We start from the raw sequence: 16,809 nt of genomic DNA, 5'->3' as shown, positions 1-16,809 counted from the left end.
TGGGATCTTGGGCACGCATGCACACGCTCCCGGTGTTGAGTTTAGGCCACTGGGTCCAGGACTTGAATCGCAGTCGACTACATGGGAGTTCAGCAACATAGCCATTACGCTAACTGTTGGTGCCACTATTTCCTGAATTTTTTCACCACCCAAGCAAAACTATATTCATTAAGCATTAACTCCCCATTTCTTCCTCCATCCAATGTCTGGTAACTCTAATCTGCTTTCTGTCTCTGAATTTGCAAAGTCTCTATGAATTTACATTCTAGATATTTCATATTAGTGACATCATACAATATTATTCTGTTATGTCTGTCTAATTTCATTTAACTGTTTTCAAAGTTCACTCATGTTGTTGCATGTATCAGAGCTTCTTCCTGTTTTATAACTGAATAATCCATATAGATCCACCGCATTTTACTTATCCATTCATCTGTTGATGGACACTTAAGTTGTTTCTACTTTTTGATTGGTGTAAATAATGTTGTTATGAACATTGAAGTACATATTTCTGTTCAATTCCTTGTTTTCTTTTCTTTGTTCATTTGCTATACGGCACATGTGCTTGCCAGAGGTGGTGACAAATCACTCCCCAGGGGATGGCCACATCACAATCCCTCTACCATTCTCCTGTTGGGATTTTGGGTATGCATGCACATGCACCTGGCATGAATTTTAAGCCACCAGGTCTGGGACTTGAACTGCAAAATCAGGCAGCAGGATCCAGCCACCTTAAACTCTGCATCACCTGCTGACCTCTCAAGTCCCTATTTTCTTTCTTTTTTTTCTTTTTTTCATTTTTTAACATTTGTTTATTTTTTAGAGAGATTTTTGCTAGGGGGCATATCTGTTTATCAGAGAGACAGAGAGATAGAAAGTGAGAAATGAGGATTACCCTGCCACAATCCCTTCTCCTCCTTTCTCCCCTCTGGATTTGGGGCATACACTTGTGTCTGGCATGAGTTTTAAGCTGCTGGGTCCAGGATTCAAACCATGGTTGGCTACATGGGAGTCCAGGGACATAATTATGCCACCTACTGGTCCCATTAACATTTATTTATTTATCTACGTATTTCTTGTGATTTTTTTGATCATCAGTCCCTTATCCAAGGGAGAGTTTGCAAATATATTCTCCCATTCTGAGGGTCATCTCTTCCTTACTTTCATTTTAGTTTTCCATGAACATTTTGGAGTTCCCTAGTAGATGATCAAATAAAAATTTACATATTTTAATAGGGAGAAATAGGGCCAGCCAGTAGCTAAGTAATTAAGGGAGCCAGATCCCACACAGCCCACTAAGGTTCAAATCCCAGCCCCAGCAGCTTGAAAAACACACCAGGTGTGTGTGTGTCTGTATTTGAAATCCTCATAAGAGGGCAAAATAGAGGAAGAGGAGATTGAGGCCTGACCATACTGCATGGGGGTGGGGGAGGCTTTCTCTCCTCTGTCTGGCAAGTGCACCCTCCCTTTAGCAACTAAAGGAAAATGAGAAATATGCTTGAAATTCAGTAGGCAGCAAGACTAGTGCTGAGACTACACAGCTCTCTCAAATTTGTAATTACACTTTAAATTCAGCGGTTACCTCCAGGTTACAGCAGTTGATCTGAGTCTCTCCACCTGTCTGAGACATGGTTCCCGGCTCAAGGTCACGGAAATCACTCAGCCACACCCTCCACCCCAACATCCCAGCCTGCCCCTCAGGAACACTGAGGTGTTCCAAAGCAGATTACCACTCATTCCCCATTAAACTCACCAAATATTAATATTTTGCTTGGAAAAATTATCTTCAATTTTGCCAGCTACTAATTATCACCCTGAACCTTTTCCCAGCCTTTCCTGGGTCCCAACGCGCCATTTTTGAAAAAATGAGAAGGCTGGGAAGGGGAAAGACGACTTGGCAGTCACCGAAGTTCTCAGAAAGTCCACGAGGGGGCGGAAGAGAGTCCACGGACTGCTGCGATCCCTTCTATGGCTCCAAACGCAGGAAGGACGTGGCCTATCCAGCGGCTGTGAGGCCGACTCTGGGCTCGAAGTAGGCGGGGGCCGAGGGAAGGGGAGAGCCCAGGAGCAGGTTGACTGCTCCCCTGTCTGTCATATCCACGGCGGGAAAGGCCTTTGTCACCCCCACTGCTAGGCAGAAATGTGGCTTCAGCTGGCATCTGGCCTTGGAGGATCCCACAGGGACACTGCAGGGCGTCTCGGAGACCCATCTGGAGGCAAGGGGGCGGCGCCCGACAAGTTCCAACTATTGGCTGCAGGCTGCGGGCGCCGGCACACACCCTAAGACACAGGAAGGCGCCCACCCTACCACACACCCTAAGACACAGGAAGGTGCCCACCCCACCGTGGGAGAGGCACCAGAGAACACGGGAGCCCGCTGAGAGCCAACTGCCCCATCTGCAACTGGCCTGTAACGGCGCCCTGGGTGAGGTCAGGGTCTACTTCAAGCCCTAAATCTAGTTTGCTCTGTTCCCTTCCAGCCTTGCCTCTTTCCTGCGTAAGGACCGGGAATGCCTGTCCTGAGGCCAAGCCAGACCCAGGGGAGGGTTTCACAGTGGCCGGGACAGCCTGGGAGTCCTTATGAGCCGAGGCCTGGCCTCCCTCATCTGATGCCCTCTGTTGGGTCCTCATCCCCAGGCCTAGGGAAATCTCATACCCAACATTCACTTCCTCTCCTATTTTCACCTGATTATGGAGGGCCTTGGTCATACTCTTCACCTTTGTCCTATTTCTGTTTCTCTGGAGGCCCAGGTTAACTTTTTCCTCTTCATGACTTTGCAAAAAGCCACCGCCAGGTGACAATAGGACTGAACCCACCTGGGAAGATCCTGGGTTGGCATCCAGGGGTCTCCCTATGCACACCAGGGATGTTTGGAGAAGACCCCCGCTAGCAGAACCTTGTCTCTCTCTATGTCGCTCCCTCTCATAAAGAAAGAAAGAAAAAATAATTTTTTTAATGGCCTCTCATCACTTAAGCCAGAAGAGGATGTGACTTTGAACGAAAAGAATGCTTATTACAGCAGGAAGGCCACATACCAGCTGAGAGTCCCACTCAGCGGCGGGAGGCTTTGTGAGCCTGCTAAGCACAGTCACGTTGAGCACAGCGGAATGCCCAGCATCTTTTCCTGTCCCTGCAGTCCTAGGAGTCCTCCACTGACAGCACAGAAATAAATGAGAATTTTGTTTTCATTCCATTTCCAAAACGAGTAAGTTCAGCCAAGCAGATGCTTCCACCCAGGTCCTTGAATGTTTAACATGTGATGCCATGAGGTGCCTGACCATCCAGCGCCATCTCTGGTGTCTGTGACTCCTGGTCTAGGTGCCCAGTCACCTTGTGAACGAATCAACCCTCTTTCATTGGATTCTCTTCCTGCCATCGTCAGAGCCGGTTGCTGCTGTTTACAAGTATGAACTGACTGACACAGTCTTCGAAGACTTGGAGCAGGGGGAGGTGGTATGCTCTGGCTTGTACTTTGTAAAGGTCAGCTGGCTGCCATGTGGCTAAGAGATTGAAGCACATGTGAGTCACAAGTCAGACAGATCGTGCAGGGCTCCTTGGACTAGGGTCGTGACTCTTGGAAAAACACTGGATGGCGTTTTGGAGGTGCAGTCACATTGATGTGGTGAGGTAGCGGATGTTGGGGAAGTGGAGAAGAGGAGTCAGAGGTTGGGTAGACTGATTGCAAATGTGGTCCTAATTCTCCACTCCTCTCTTTGCAATGTGACTTTGCAGCTCCTCCCATCAAAAACCAGAGCCCAGTGTTTCCCAGAATTTTTAAGCAAGGCTTGGCCTTGATGTTCATTTAGCCAAAAGAATGTGATGGAAGTGACAGTATGTCAGTTCCAAGTAGAGACCTCATGAGACCTTAAATATTTCTACTTGCTTTCCTGGGCACCCGAAACATTATGCAAATAAGCCTGGCCTAGTATTGCTGGATGGCCTCCCCACAGCAGCCAGCTTCTAAATGACCTAGCATCTGATTATGAAAGCTTGAATGTGCCCAGCTAAGATTAGCTGAGCACAGCCAACCTAGAGACTCATGAGGAAGAAAGAAAGAAAAAAAAAAAGTCCAATGTTTGGGATGACTTGTTATGCAGCAAGAGCTAACTGATACAGGTGTACATATATGTATATATTGCCATCCCAACCAAAGCCATAAATCTCTAGTCCCAAGTGTCCCTGGCTATTTGGACTTTTTGCTATTCTCCTCTGCTTATAAGATTAGACTTCCAAGCCAGTCCCATAGTGCAGTGTTTAAGTGAAGTAAATCAGGAGTTGGATACCATATGGCTGACAGTAGTTCAAATCCCATCACTGGCAGCTTCAAAAACACACTGGACATGTGTGCATGTGTGCCCAAAATCCTAATGGAATGAAGAAATGGAGGGAAAAGGATTGCAGCATGACCATACTCTTTTGGAGGTACATTCTCCTTCTCTCTGTGTGTCTCTCTCTGGCAAGCACATGTACCCTCTGACAATTACAGAAAAAAAATTTAAAACATCGGACTTGAGCCAGTAGGTAATGTGGTGGTTAAGGCACTGGACTCCCACATGACTGACTATGGTTCAATGCCCAGACCCAGTAGCTTGAAAATCACACTGGGAGGTCAGCAACTAGTGAAATGGTTAAGACACTGGACTTCTACATGGCCAGCCACGGTTTGAGTTCCAGAACCAGTGGCTTGAAAATCATGCCAGGTATATGTGCATGCATGCCCAAAATCCTGAGAGGAGACTAGAGAAGGGATTGAGGCATGGCCATCCCCCCCGGAGGGTGATTTCTCACTTTCCTTCTCTCTGTCTCCAAAGAGCACATGCCCTATGGCAAGAAAAGAAAATCATGCCAGGCGCACATGTGTGCGTGCCCAAGATTCCAGGAGGAGAATAGAGGAGAAGGGTTTACAACATGACCACCCCATTGGGCTGGGGGGGGGGTGATTTCTCACTCTTCCTCTCACTGTCTCTCTCTCACTCTCTCTCTCTGGGGAGTGTACAAGCCCTATGGCAATAAATAAGATAAATAAATAAATGAAAAAATGTTAAACTTTCCTGTCCTAAGACTGGCTGCTTATGCTTGAACTTGCTTTCCACTTTCAGTGTTCTCTCTTGGGCATCCTGGCTGTCCCTCAAGCCAACCTCTGGGATTCCCAGGTTTCAGGTATCTGCTTTTATCCCAGAGTCCCTGGCCTTTGGACTTTACTTTGGTTGGACCCTCTGATTGGGTGAGGGCTAGCTCCAAGGTGCTCCCTAACTCAGGGTGCTCAGTATCAGAAATGATCCTAACCCTCAGAACCCCATTCAGGACACACTCGATCCCAGCACAGGACAGTTGATAGATCCCTTGCGCCCACTCTCATGGCCTCACTCTGTGTCCTTCTGGAACTTCTGTGACTCACTGATCCTCCTACCTCTCTGACAGGATCCCCTAGGCTTCTCCCTACCCAATACTCCACGCTGGGCCCTTACAGAATGCTCTACACTAAGGCCCAGCTTGTGTGGGTCCCCTGGAGACAGAAACTATCTCTCCCCACTAAGTCAAGTGCCCCTTGTCAGTGACGGTTGGAGGTAGACACCTGAGGACTGACCCAGGATCTCTGATTTGCCTCCTATAAGTAAAGATACCCCAGAGGACATAAGAAGGACAATTAATTGGCTAAAATTTCATCAACTGGGCATGGTGGTTAAGGTGGTTAAGGCATTGGATTCGCACATGGCTGACCACAGTTTGAGTCCCAGACCTGGTGCCTCGCTTCCTCACTTACCTTCTCTTTCTCTCTTTGTCTGTATTTGTTAAATGCACATGCCCTATAGCAAATTAAAAATAATAAGAATACAATTAAAGGGAACCAGCAGGTAGCGTAATGGCTATGTCGCTGGACTCCCACGTAGTCGACCGTGGTTCACATCCCGGAAAAACCTCTCAAAAAAAAAAAAAAAGGAGGAATTGTTTAATTGTCTTCTTTTTTTTTTTTTTTTTTTTGAGAGGTTTTCGCTATAGGAGGCGTGTACTCGCCAGACAGACAGCGCGAGACAGAGAGACAGAAGGCGAGAAATCACCCCCCCAGGGGGATGGCCACGCCGCAATCCCTTCTCCTCCATTCTCCTCTCGGGATCTTGGGCACAAATGCACACACATCCAGCGTGAGTTTAAGCCACCGGGTCTGGGACTCTAACCGTGGTCAACTACATGGGAGTCCAGCAACATAGCCATTATGCTAACTGCTGGTCCCCAGTTAAACAATTCTTTAAAAATATTTCATTAACTGACATAGTCTTCACATCTTAGCTCTTGACAGGCAAGAGGCATGTAGGCTTACCAAAGACATCATTTTCTCTTTCTGCTGTGACCCACTCCCATCCAAGACCAAAACATGGGTCAGATGCTCTACAAAGCACGTGCTTGGATCTCTGGGGACAGAAGAGCAGAGGGAGGAGAAAAGGGGGAAAGCCTCTCCCAAAAGCTGGGGAGAGCCTGCCCTGCCTGGGGACTAAGAAAGGGCGGCAGGCAGAGCGCCTGGGCTTGCCCTGCATGAGCACAAGCATGAAGTCCTGACCTCCAGCCTAGTAACTGGCAGTGATCCCTCCTGGCATAAAGGACTCTCTCCACCCATACCCACCTCATCTGCCCTGGGTGTCCAGCCTGCCATTGGGCTTCTGTCAGACCAAGTCTGGAATATTGGGGGGTGGGGAAATCTGTGCCCTCTGCCTGGGAGTTCAGGCTGCCACCAGCTCCAGCTGCCCTGAAAGACACTTCCCACGAGCTGTTCTAAGGAAGTTTGCTGAGAGGTACAAGGCCGTGGGCAGAGGGGAGGCAACAGCACAGGAGTCCAGAAGTGGCCCTCCTCTGCAAGGCCCTGCCTGGAACTGTAGACACAGGCCTTCGTGAGAGTCAAATGAGCAGGCAGGCAGGGGGCTGGTGGGAGTCCCCATGGTAGGATCTACAGGCTGGCGAGAACATGCAGGGTGGGGGAGGCAGGAGAGTGGGGTGGGCACGCAGGCCTCCCTCCATGCTCCATGCACATACAAAATCTGCACACACGAAAATGACCTTGGAGAGCCTATCTTCACAGATGCAGAAGGGAGATGCTGCTGGGCCCTCCCCTGAGGTCTTCCTTAATAAAAGGAGGGAAAGGGCAAGCAGGAAGAGCTGGTGGGCCCTCACTCCTGATCCCTCACCGTCTGGGGCCCAGGAACCAAAGGCACACACCCCTTGCTGGGTGTGCATTGCTGCCTGACAAGCTGAGAGGATGCCACGTCCTTGAGGGGCGAGGGCTATGACTGGCCACCAGGGGGCAGCAGCGATCCCCACGGCACCCCTGCACCGCCCGGCTTGGTTCAGGGAAGGAAAGCTAGGTTCCAGCTGGCTGAGCTCCGGGCTCTATATGGTGCCATACCCTGCTAACACTCTGTCCTCCACAGATGGACCACCAGGGAGGCCCTGGTTTGAATCCTGATTCAACTTAAAGGTCATGCGCATGTATAAAGCAGGAAGACGATGAGCTCAAAAATAAAAAGATCCGGGGGAGTGGCCAGGGGGTAGTGCAGGGGTTAAAGCATCTGGATCCCACATAGCCAACCAAGCCGTTCAAGTCTCATGCCCAATGGCTCGAGAAACATGCTGGTGCGTGTATGCCCAAAATCCCGAAAGGAGGGAGAAGTAGAGAGGAAGAGATTACAGTGTGACCATGTCTCAAGGGAGGAGGGATGCTTTCCCCCTCCCTTTCTGTCTCTCTGTTTCTGTCCCTATGTGACAAGTGCATGTGACTTCTGGCAAATTAAAAAAGAGAGAGAGAGAGAGAAGAAAGAAAGAGAAAGAAGGGAAAAAGAAAAGAAGGAAAGAAAGAAGAAAGAAGAGGAAGGAAGAAAAGGAAAGGAAAGGAAAAGGAAAAGGGAAGGGAAGGGAAGAGAAGAGAAGAGAAGAGAAGAGAAGAGAAGAGAAGAGAAGAGAAGAGAAGAGAAGAGAAGAGAAGAGAAGAGAAGAGAAGAGAAGAGAAGAGAAGAGAAGAGAAGAGAAGAGAAGAGAAGAGAAGAGAAGAGAAGAGAAGAAAAGAAAAGAAAAGAAAAAGAAAAGAGAAGAGAGAGAGAAAGAAAGAATTGGACATGGTGGTGTACCTATAGCCCCAGGTGGCTGGGCAGGAGGATTATGACAGTAAGACCCTGTCTTTAAATTAAAAAATAATTTTTTTTGTTTAAATCCCAGCCAGGAGCTGCTTTCTTGGCCCCATGAGGGGTCCTCAGTTTGAGAGGGGTATAGTACTCTCTTCACCCCAAACCTTTGCACCAATAGGCAACCTATTGGTTGGTTGCACCCTAACCAACCCAACCAAGTTTCAGTACCAAAAATGTGGCCTGTGTGCCAACAACTTGACCTTGGTGGACCCCCAATCCCATTCTCAAGATGCCCCCCACCTATTGCACCACTTCATTGATCAACCAATATTTATCAAGCACTTTCTATACACCAGGTGCCCTACTAGACACTTGAGACTTGACAGTGAACAAATCAGACAAAAAAAAAACCTTACCCTGACCTCTTGGGACCCCTATTCTCCAGGATGGGGGCCACCATCACCACTTACCCACACATTGAAATGCCAGTTGGTCCTTGCTTTGACACCCACCCCAAGATCGCTCTTCTGAAAACAGTACTGCAGCCCCTCTGCATGAGATTCAGCCCTCCACCCAGGACCCTGGAAACCCTCATGCTCCCCCGCACCTCAGGCCCTGCCAACTGGCTGTCTGCAGTCTGCTGCCTCCTGCCCCTCCCTACCTTCTCCTCAGGACCTTTGCTCCTGGCATTTGAACTTCCTGCAGCTCCTCTCCAAAACCTGCCCAACTAGTCCAGCTCTGTTTTTTTTGTTTGTTTGTTTTTTTCTGAGATATTTTTGCAAATAGAGACAGAGTTCACTCCCCAGGAATCTCTTCCCAGCCAAGCCACCCCAAGGACTCTCTCCCTTTATGGCATCTTGTCTTTCACCTTAGCTATCTGCTTACCAGAGATGAGGTCACGTGTTCCCTTCAGAGGCGCCGTGAGCTCCTGGGTACAGGGTCAGTCTGTGCGTTTTTGGCCTCAACCCAATGTCTGGTCCCTGTGCAGGACCTGGGAGACACCTGTATCATGGCAGAGAAAGTGCATGGTGTCAGTGACAGGGTTAATGGGAGCACAAGACTGCAACTCGTCGTCATAATAGACATACTTGTCACTATTCTTCCCACAAAGTACTGCTAAAAACACTAGCCACTACGTATAAAACAGGCAGCAATAAGCAGAGGGACCGGTTTGGGATTTTAGGGCAATGAATCCTCTGGGTTTATCTTTTGGCTTTTTGCATCCTGGACAGGGGCTGAAGAAGCAAGCCGTCTGGAGATGCCGATGGGCAACACCGGCAAAAAAAAATTTTTAAATAAAAGACAAGGAAAGTCTGCTCTCTCTTGGCAATTAAAATGGAGCAGTATGACTGAAAACTTTTTGACAATAACTTTTCTACCCCAGCCAAACAATATGGAAAAATCCATGAAAACAAACAAACAAAACAAAACAAAACCAAGAAATGTACAATGTGCCCCCTGTTCCCACATTATCAAAGACTAACGTGGGGAGCTTTCTTCAGGCTGTAATGAGGTGCCCCATCCCCCTCTGTTGGACTGGCTGGTGTGAGAAAGTGCTGAGCGGAATGCCAGCACACGACACTGAGATCCCTCCCCTTCCCACCCAGAGGTGTCTGTGGGGACCACATGGGAAACCTGAGCTTCTCCCCCAACCCCTCTTTCCAGGTGGTCTCAAAAGTGGCCTGGTGGCGAAGGGTAACAGGACCACCCTCGCCCCCAGGTGTCGGTGGAGGCCTCATGTGAAGCAAAGGCAAGGCCCTCTGCCCCTCCCAGCCAAGATGGAGGCCCAGCAAGGAGCCCAAACTCCCACTCCTTGCCAGCAGAGGAGGGAACCTGAGCTTCCACCCCACCTGGCAGTAACAAGCAGCAGCCCCTTCCCCTCCCCGAGTGTCAGAGGAGATGGAACACAGAAGATTTACACAGAAGATTTACGTAAGCTCCAAGGTCTTGTAACATAACACCCAAAGTGGTCAGGTTTCAACTGAAAATGACTCATCAAACCATGAACCAGGAAAAGCTCAATTTAAATGAGAAAAGACAGAGCACAGACACCAAACAGGAAGTGACACAGATAACAGAACAATCTAAGGCTCAGCTGCAGTGGGACCTCTGCATGATGCTAGAGCCACAGGGGAGGCCTGGGTTTGGACCCCAGGTTGACCTGAGCACACCAAGGGCACTCACACACACCTGTGACTTGGGCTGTCTGGGAGGCTGTAGGAAGATTGCAGAGCCAAGAGACTCTCAATCAATAAATAAACTCTTTTAAAAGAAGAGTGTCAAGGGAAATTGAAAAATAGAGTGAACTAAATTAAAATAAAAATAGAACATAGCAAAATGTGTGGGCCACCACTGAACAGTGTTAAGAGGGAATCTGGAGCACTCAGTGCTTATGTTATAAAAGAGGAAAAGTCTCAAATCAATAAGCCAAGCTCCCGCCTCAAGAAACTAGCAGAAGCAGGGCGAAATAAATGCAAATCCAGCATAAAGTGGGAACTAATAAGGAGCAGAAATTAATGACACAGAAAATGGAGAACAACTTTAAAAAGCAATGTTGAAAAGATCAATGAAAGGGGGACCAGCATTTAGCGTAATGGCTATCTCGCTGGACTCCCATGTAGTTGACTGCGGTTCGAATCCTGGACCTGGTGGCTTAAAAGCACACCGGGCACGTGTGCGTGCGTGCCCAAGATCCTGAGAGGAGAATGGAGGAGAAGGGATTGCGGTGTGGCCATCCCCCCTGGGGGGTGATTTCTTGCTTTCCGTCTCTCTGTCTCTCTCTGTCTTTCTGGCAAGCGCACACACCCTATAGCAAAAAGCTCTCCAAAGGGGGAAAAAAAAAAAAAGATCAATAAAAGGGACAAACCTCTAGCAAGAATGGCAAAAGAGAACGCACAAATTACTAGTATCTGGAAAAACGGGACACCACTACAGAGCCTGCAGACATTAAAAGGATAATAAGAATATTACAAACTTCACACACATAAATCTTTTTTTTTTCAATTATTTAACTTTCTTTCTTTTTCTTCCTTTCATTTTAATTTAACCAGAGAGAGACAAGGTGAGAAAGTAAGCTGCCAGGTCCAGGACTCGAACCATGGTCGACCATGTGGAAGTGCAGCACCTTTAACCACCACACCACCTGCCAGCCCCCATACGTAAATTTAACAGCTCACATGACATGGACAAATTATCAGAAACCACAAGGTATCACAATTCACCCAGTGTGAAATGAATAATTTGAGTAGCCCCTCAACTAGTAATAAAATTGAATTTGTAATTTTGAAACAATCAAAAGAGAAATCTCTAGACTTGATGATGTCACTGGAGAATTCCACTGAACATTTGAAGAATTAATGCCAGTTCCACACAATCTCTTCCAGAAAACAAAAGAAGCAGGAACAGTTCCCAATTCATTTTCTGGAGCCAATATTACTCTAATGCCAAAAGACAAGGACAGTACCAAAAAAAAAAAAAAAAAAAAAAAGAAAGAAAGAAAGAAAGAAAACCATTGATCAGTGTCCTTCCTGAATAAAGATGAAAATATCCTTTAAAAAAATTAACAAATAGAATTGATATATAGATTTTATATATAACATATATACATATATACATATGTATGTATATAGTATTTATATATGTATATATTTTATATATGTATGTATAGATGTATGTCTTTATATATGTATGTATTATATATAGCCAAATATGTATGTCTTTATATATGTATGTATGTATATAGCCAGTAGGGCTTATTTCAGGTATAAGCAATTAGTTCCATATTTGAAAATCAATCAATATAATCCATCATAACAATACACTCAAGAAGAAAAATCATATCAAATGGCAGAGGAGCCATTTGATTAAACCCAACATCCATTAGTTAAAAAAAAAAAAAGAAAAAAGAAAAAGAAAAGATAGGGTCAGGGCATGGTGTTTGAAGCCACTGGACCCCCCCACATGGTCGATCATGGTTCGAGTCCCGGACCTGGTGACTTGCTTTCTCACTTTCTCTCTCTCTCTCTGTGTCTCTCTCTAGTCAAATTAAAATAAATAAATAAAGTCAAATAAAATAATTCTTTAAAAGAAAAGAAAAAAAACTCCTCAAAAATTAGGAAATGAGGTGAATTTCCTAAACTTGATAAAGTATGTCTACAAAAAAACCTACAACTAATCCATATTTAGCACGTCTCCCAAGATCAGCTACAGGACAAGGATGTATGGTCTCACAGTTGCCATTCAACATGGTGCTGGAAGATCTAGCCAGCACAAAAAGACAAAGGAAGGAAATAAAATGCATACAAATTGGAAAGGAAGAAATAAAGCCATTGTCTTCTTGCAGACTACATGATTGTCTATGTAGAAAATTCCCAAAGAATCTACAAAAAATCTCCAAGAACTATTTAGTAAGTTCAGTAAGGTTGCAGGATACAAGAGCCACACTAGAATTCAGTTGTATTTCCATACACTAGAAATGAACATGGGTGAAAAAGAAAGTGTAAATCTGTTCAATGCTACCTTCAATCGCTCAAAATAAATGCAATATGTAAGCGTGAATTTAACAAAACAAAAATGGGACTTGTACACTGAAAACTAGGAAACATGATTAAACAAGAAAGCGAAGACAATCTAAATGCCTGGAGAAGCCTAACGACGTGTTCATGGACTGATGGACTTGCTATAGCAAAGAAGTCAATTCTCCCGAAATTGATACACAAGTATAACACCATTCCTATCCAAATTGCAGCAAGACTATTTTATATAGACAAACTTATTTTAAAATGTGTATGTAAAGGAACTAACAGTTTTGAACAGAATCTAGTAGGAGGAATCATGCTACTTGATCTTCAGGCCTGCCGTATAGCCGCAATCATCGAGACTGTGTTCTGGTGCAGGAATTGTTGCATATATCGATGGAACAGAACAAAGAGGCCAGACATGTACCTTTGCTGGAGGTACAAAAGCTATTCAGTGGGGCAGCAGGTGGTGTGGAGGTTAAAGTGGCTGGGTCCCACTAGCCAACTCTGCATTTTTCCCACTAGCCGACTGCATTTTGGGTCCTGGACCTGGCGGCTTGAGGATCATGCCAGGTGCAAGTTCGTGCATGCCTGAGATCTGAGAGGAGAATGGAGGAGAGACCGTGGCACAGCCATCCCTCCCTGGGGGATAATGTCTCACTTTCTCTCTTTCTCTCTTTCTCTCTCTTTCTCTCTCCCAGCAAGCACATGTGCCCAATAGCAACAACAACAAAAACAAAACAAAACAAAAAGCTATTCAGTGGAGAATAGTCTTTTCAACAGTTCATGTTGGAGCAATTGGATATTCTTAGGCAAACATGAACTCAGAGACCTCACACTTTATGCAAAAAGTAACTCAACAAAAGTCATAGATTTAAATGTAAAATTATATACCTTTTACAAGATAGCCTCAGAGAAAGTTATTGGGACCTAGGGCTTGGTGAAGAATCCTTAGCTATAACACCAAAATCATAATCTATAAAATCAATCAATTAGACTTCATTGAAATTAATAAGCCTGTCAAAAAGATGAAAACACAAGCTACACACTAGGAGAAAGTATTTGTGAGCCATGTCTGACAAAGATACATATCAGAATGTATACAGACTCCCCAAATTTGACAGTTAAAAAATAAATCTGATGGGTCCACCAGATAGCATGATGGTTAAGAGTGCTGGACTCCCAGACGGCTGACTGCGGTTCAAGTCCTGAAACTGGCAGCTTGTTTTCTCTCTCTCTCTCTCTCTCTCTCTCTCTCTCTCTGTCCTGTCAAATGAAAATAAATAAATAAATAAACAAAGTTAAATAAAATAATTATTTAAATAAATAAATCTGGTGGGCCAGCAGATGGCGCAGTGGTTAAGGCATTGGACTTCCACAGGTCAACCATGGCATGAGTCCCAGACCTGGTTACTTCCTTTCTCACTTTTTTCCCTCTCTCTCTCTCTCTTGTGCGCACAAGCATGCACACACGAACATTTCCCGCAGCAAATTTAAAACTAAGAGACCAGCAGATGGTGTAATGGTTACTTCACTGGACTCCCACGTGGTTTAAGTCCCGGACCCAGTGGTTTAAAACTCACACCAGGCACGAGCACCTGCCCAAAACCCCAAGAGCAAAATGGAGGAGAAGGGATTGCAGCGTGGCCATCCCCCATGAGGGGTGATTTCTCACTTTCTAGCTCTCTGTGTCTCTCTGGTGAGCACACACACCCTACAGCAAAAAAATCTCTCTGTAAAATAAAAAGAAAAAAAAAATTTTAATAATAATAATAGGGGCTGGCAGGTAGCATGATGGTTAAGGCTGCCAATGCTGGGACTGGTGTGGTGTGGTAGCTAAAGGTGCTGGACTCCTACTTGGCCAATGACGGCTCAAGTCCTAAACTTTCTCACTTTCCCTCCCTCTCTCTTATTCTGTCCCTCTCTGGTCAAATTTAAATAAATAAATAAAAGTTAAATAAAATAATTCTTAAAATAATAATAAATAACATTAAATAATTTCTTTTTTTAAGAATTATTTTGTTTAACTTTATCTATTTACTTATTTTAATTTGACCAGAGAGGGACAGAGCAAGAGAGAGAAAGTGAGAAAGCAACCTACCAGGTCCAGGACCTGAACTGCGGCCAGCCATGTGGGAAGCCAGTGCCCCTAACCACCACTCCACCTGCCAGCCTCCAACATTAGATAATTCTTTAACAAACATAATAAATCTGGTTAGACAACTGGCAGGAGATAGGAAGAAACATTTCATCAAAAAAGGGTAGATAATGGCAAATAGCAACTGAAAATATGTCTAACATCGTGAGTCTTGAGGGAAATGCAAATTAAGACCACGCTGAGATGTCACTACACACCTATTAGGACAGCTAAAAGAATAGGTCCAGCTGGTGGCATGGTGGTTAAAGTAGCAGATTGCACATGGCCAACAATGCAGTTTGAGTGCCAACCCAGCGGCTCAAAAATCACACCAGGCATTTGTGTATGTGTGCCCAAAATCCTGAAAGGGGAAATGGTGAAGGGATTGCAGTGGGACCATCCCTTGAGGGGTGCTTTCTTTCTTTCTCTCTCTCTAGCACACATACTCTAGCAAATTAGCAGGAAAAAAAAGAAGAAAGAAGAAAGAAAGAAAAGAAAAAAAGAAAGAGATGAAAGAAAGAAAGAAGAATGAAAGAAAGAAAGAGAGAGAGAGGAAGAGGAAGGAAGGAAGGAAGGAAGGAAGGAAGGAAGGAAGGAAGGAAGGAAGGGAGGGAGGGAGGGAGGGAGGAAGGAAGGAAGGAAGGAAGGAAGGAAGGAAGGAAGGAAGGAAGAGAAAAGAAATAGCAACAATACCAAATACTAACTGGATCTCTCATACAATGCTCATGGTCATTTAAAACAGCGGGCCCCAGTGGCCAGCAGGTGGTGTAGTGGTTAAGGGCACTGGACTCCCACATGGCTGACCATAGCTCAAGTTCTGGACCTGGTGACTCATTTTCTCACTTTCCTCTCTCTCTCACTCTCACTCTGGTCAAATTAAAGTAAATACATAAGGTTAAATAAAATAATTCTTTAAAAAACAAAAATAGCCACCCCGGAAAATAGTTGGTCAATTTCTCGAAGAAACTAAACAAACACCGTATGACTCAGCAATTGCTTCCCCGGGTAGCCCAGCGAAATAGGTAGGTTCACACAAGAACCCATCAACATTTGTACATTGCAGCTTTATTTATTTACTTACTTACTTATTTATTTATTTGGAAAGGTTTTTGCTATAGGGTGGAGCTTGCGCTCACCAGAAAAGAGAATTTCTGGTGAATCCCAGACCTGGTGTGAATTTAAGCCACCAGGTCCGGGATTCAAACTGCAGTCGACTATATGGGAGTCCAGCGATGTAGCCATTATGCCTTCTCTGGTCTTGCAGCTTTATTTATAATATCAAAAACTGGAGGGACAATCCTATAGCACAGTGGTTAAGCACAGCACACTGGGAGCTGGATCCCACATAGCTAACTGATTCAAATCCTGGCCCGGTGGCCTGAAAAACATGATGGGCACATTTGGTTGTGTGCCCAAAATCTTGATGGGCTGGAGAAATTGAGGAAAAAGGATTTGGATCTCCTCCAAACCCCACTTGGGGGAGATCTCTCTCTCTCTCTCTCTCTCTCTCTGTCTAGAAAGAATATACATCCTCTGGCAATTAAAAAAAATAATAAATGGGGGCCAGCAGGTGGTGTGGTGGTTAAGGTGTTGGAATTCCCACATGGCTGACCACAGTTCAAGTCCCGGACCATAAATAAAATACATAATTTTTTTTAAAGTTAAATATTACAGATACAAATGGAACTAACTAACCAACATGCCCTACAATAAGTGAATGGATGAACAAACTGATACATTCATAATATGAATTACTATCCCTGGTTAAACTGTTGATACATGCAACAACCTGGATGAATCTCAGGCCATGAATCTGAGTGGAAGGAGAAAAAAAAAGGTCACATGCCCTATGCCTCCCTTTATATAACATTTTCAAAAATGATAAAAATATACAGATAAAAAATACATTTGTGATTCCAGAGGTTAGGGATAGTGGGGAGAGTAGAGGGTGTAAAAGTGTTGCCCAAGAAGTGTTTACTGTGAGGAAACAGTTCTGTATCTTTAAAAAAAAAAAAAAAAAAAGAATTACTTTTTTTTTTTTTT

Source organism: Tupaia chinensis, unplaced genomic scaffold (assembly GCF_000334495.1).
Source record: "Tupaia chinensis unplaced genomic scaffold, TupChi_1.0 Scaffold143574_1, whole genome shotgun sequence".
NCBI lineage: Eukaryota > Metazoa > Chordata > Mammalia > Scandentia > Tupaiidae > Tupaia > Tupaia belangeri.
This window is presented reverse-complemented; position numbering follows the sequence as displayed.